The sequence below is a fragment of the Felis catus genome, chromosome B3 (assembly GCF_018350175.1).
Source record: "Felis catus isolate Fca126 chromosome B3, F.catus_Fca126_mat1.0, whole genome shotgun sequence".
In the NCBI taxonomy this organism is placed as follows: Eukaryota; Metazoa; Chordata; class Mammalia; order Carnivora; family Felidae; genus Felis; species Felis catus.
The window spans coordinates 14,161,495-14,165,591 of record NC_058373.1 but is presented as its reverse complement, the minus strand read 5'-3'; the positions used below and the strand labels follow the sequence as shown (position 1 = coordinate 14,165,591).

At 47.4% G+C, this 4,097-nt stretch overlaps 1 long non-coding RNA gene across 1 annotated transcript; it reads left to right on the top strand.

The window, feature by feature from the left end:
- Positions 1 to 347: 347 nt before the first annotated feature.
- On the top strand, positions 348 to 1,941 carry LOC109501129. Its single transcript, XR_002159089.3, has 3 exons — positions 348 to 563; positions 912 to 1,197; positions 1,282 to 1,941. It is a non-coding gene; the product is annotated as an uncharacterized LOC109501129 (long non-coding RNA).
- The last annotated feature ends 2,156 nt before the right edge of the window (positions 1,942 to 4,097 follow it).

Genomic DNA, 4,097 nt, shown 5'->3' with positions numbered 1-4,097 from the left:
CCAGAGAAGGAGGCATTAAAGGTGACAACGCACTCCTGGCGAAACCCCAGCCACCCCTAACCGACCCTCTTCCCTTTCCGGGCTTCATCCATGACTAGAAGCGTCGCACGGACGAGGGAAGGCAAGCGACCGCCGCCGCCACCCGGGAGGACTGCGAACACACGGAACAAAAAGGCCACACAGAGGCGAAGGTAACACCCTCGCTCTGTCATTTTCACTTCCTTTCGCCGCACGAGCCGAGCCGCGGTGTGAGAGGTGCTGGCTCTCTCTGCCTGCCATGGGGACGGTTGTGACGCCCCGTTGGGTCCTGCGTGCGCTCTCTCCAGCTTTGATCGGCTGTCATTAACACGGCCACCAGAGGAGCACCGTCGGAAGCCGGGGCGGACACGCCGGCCCGGTTGGCTCCGCGCAGGGGCCCTGCCAGTGGTGGCGAGACGGTGCCCGGGGTGCTGCGCGACGCGGCGCGGAGACACGCACTTTCGCCCCCGAAAGCAGTGTCTGCACCCTGCCGGGCAAACAGCTCTCTGGAAAAGCCCTGCCTGCTAGTAAAATGGACCAAATCGGTAAACAGTGATTAAGGCTCTTGCTCCGCTGACTGTTGTCACCACCTCAGACACACGGCTTCTCCTCCCTCCACGCGCGCGCGCGCGCGCGCACACACACACACACACACACACGCACACGCGCGCATGCACGTACACGCATAAAGAAACCACATTAAAAACCAGCTCAGTAGCGCCAAAGCTGAGATCCAGAGGGAGGGGGCGGGTGAGAAGTTAGGGAGGAGGACTCATGTTCCTTGAAGGTGAGATGTTCTATTTTCCGGAAAAAGAAAATGAATATTTCAGGATATTCCTTTCCCTTCCCTTTTTGTATTATTTATTGTTTATTTTTTTTATTTTATTTTTTAGACTTGTGATGAGACTCGGCTTTCTAGATAACACGTCAGGGGATGAGTGTAAGCGGGAGTTTCTTCTTCAATTCAACATCCACTGCTAATTTGTACGGTTCAGTAACGGGCATCATATAATCCCAATCCCTTGCATGCGTGGGATAAATCAGAAACAGCATAACAAACCTTGAGGCGTGCTGTTTGGCAGAAACATGTCACTTCGTCGAACTGCTTTCTTAAGTCAGAAGAATAAACACCACGCTCAGCAGCACGCATCCATACCTGTTTACAGACGCTGTGTATATGTACGTATACACGCCCCACTCTTTCATCTTTCTTTACAACACCGTAACCAAAATAATTGAAAATATATTTGGTGTTCACCACAGAAATGTCTTTACGTGAAGCATCGCCCATTGTACCTGTGCTTTGAACCAAACGGAGAAGGACGACTGGAACTCACGAATCCAGGAGTATAAATCAAAAGGGCTCTGACAAGTTGGAGAAATGGTCAGAAACAAGCAGAATGAGGTCTTCTGAGTGCAGGGTCACACATCAGAGAAGACAAAAAAAACAATGAACTCCACAAATGGCGGAATCCAGGGCTCACAGTCACTGACAAGCTGACCGTGAATCAGAAACGGGAAGCTGTATAGGCTCGGTGGGCTGAGGAAAAGTTATGGCACCTGTCAGGCCTCTTCAGGGGACTGTATCAAGCCCCAGACAACCCAATTTGGGGAGTAACCCTGATCCTGGTTCAGAGGGGGATGGCACAAGGTTACTTATGAAAAGTCGAGGCGGTGGGACTTTTTAATCAAAGAGAAGTGTAAAAACCCACGTGGAATATTTAACGTCTTCGCATCTGTAGATGACAGTCCCCAAGGGAAATTTACCAACTATTTGTGTAGATTCTTTCCCGCGTTGTCTCCAAAAATGGCAGCTTAGGAGAAACAACTCAAGTTATTGTCAGGGGAGCCGTCAAATTCAGGGGTGCACGGCACCTTGCTTTGTGGTCCCTGCAGCGATTCTGACACTGTTCAGAGATGGTTCTGAGGGAGGGAAATCAGACAGGGTAGGAGGAAGAGGGAATAGAGGGGTGGGAAAGAAAGCCTGAGATGGAGAAGAAAAGAAACAGAAGGTAAGTGCCCTTAGGGACCTAGGGCCATATCACACTCAGGAGGTGATGTGGCCAGTGGTGATAGGAATGGATACAGGGATCTTAATTTCCTTGATCTGATCCAGAATTTTCGATGTCATGCACTAATGATAATAATAGCAGTTAAGAAGAAGAAGAGAAACGGGGCGCCTGGGTGGCTCAGTTGGTTGAGCGTCCGACTTCGGCTCAGGTCATGATCTCGCAGTCTGTGAGTTCGAGCCCCACATCGGGCTCTGTGCTGATGGCTCAGAGCCTGGAGCCTGCTTCGGATTCTGTGTCTCCTTCTCTCTCTGACCCTCCCCCGCTCATGCTCTGTCTCTCTCTCTCTCTGTCAAAAATAAATAAAACATTGAAAATAAAAAAATAAAAAAAAAAGAAGAGAAAGAAGGAGGAGGAGGAGGAGGAGGAGGGAGAAGAGGAGGGGAAAAGAAGAAGAAGAAATAATATTCACAGAAATGTTAAAACGTCATTGATCGTGAACAATCATGGATTGATATCTCCACGTTGGTCATGAGGAAACTGAGCCCTAGAAAAGGCTTTAAGTAACTTACGAACCCACTATCTCTAGGGGGTTTTGACCAGCATTTCACGGCTTCCCTGTTAACAACAACTGTATTCGGAACATTCTGTAAACATCGGCCAATCACTACACCGTTATAAGGTGTATAATACTTCTGAGTATTATAAGTATTTCTTAGTCTGAGTTTGGCTCTGTGTTGGGAGAGGCGGTTGGAGTCAGTGATCATTTGAGCTGGTGCAGCTCTTGGATGTTCGATTTGAGCCTTTGTGTGAGTGTCTACACATGCAGGACAGGATCTTTAATGTGTAGGGTCCGGTGCTAAATGAAAATACGGGCTAGGCCCGGGAGTCGGAAGTTCCCCACCCTGGGGTGCGGCCACCTCACCTATGGGTGGCAGCTTCCCACCTTCGCACACATTCTTAATGCATCGCAACCTGTGCGCTGGGGTGTGTTCGAAAATTCGGGGTGACCCCTGCTGATGTGCCTGCTGAATGTACCACAATGCTGACAACACAGCCCCTAAACACCACGGGGTGCTCACCCTCCCCCACACCTGTGCCCAGGCCCCCCGGGAGGCTGAGTTCCATAGTAGGACAGGGACCTTCTGTGGTCGTAGCTCATGAAGAACGCAGGGTGTATGTGTGTGTGTGTGTGTGTGTGTGTGTCTGTGTGTGGGATAGAGAGAGAGAGAGGACACAAAAATTTTTCTAGATAATTTAAAAATATATTTTTATATTTACATAAAATAAACATTGAAGTATTATCCCAAGTAAATACTGCCCGCTACCTTGCAAATTAGCTCCCTGAAGGCTACGAGGCCATGAAATATTTCCAGCAACACTCAGCATAGTTCACTGGCTCCCTCTTATCAACATTTGGGGGCCAGTTTACAGTCTCATTACGGAAAGTCATTGGTCTCCTTTACGTATAACAACAATATTACATAAACGTATGTAAATATATATATATATGGGCATATTTATATACATAAATTCATATACATATCTTTGTACATTTAGTAACAGAAGTAGATTATATTAATTCTGAGGTTTAATTCCCCCCAAAAATTTGCCTTTCTAGGAAATGACATCTTCATTAGTCTCTATATTAATAGACAAACTCACTGCATCACTGTTATTAGGCACAACGTGTCCCATTAAGATTATATTTTTGAGAAACTGGCAAAGAGGACTGAAAGTACCTTTAGGGGATAAAATAAGGGAGTAAAGTAGTCTCAAACACCTTTTATTCCCATTTGATTTCATCTTTACTCGTAGATAATCGCTGACGCAACTCATTGTTTATACGCTCGTAAAACATTTTGGGAATCATTTTGCTTTTGAGAAGTTCGCTTGGAGGTTAGAATGCCATCGCAAATTTCGTGACGGCTAAATAGTTTTCCTCGATACTGTTGACAAGCAGGCGGGATAATGTCAGTCCGACAGGTGGTCAGTGGAAGTGGATTGAGGCAACTCTTGCCTTCTTGACGACCTTCCTCCTCTCTCAAAGTGTAGGTATGATTGGGGGTG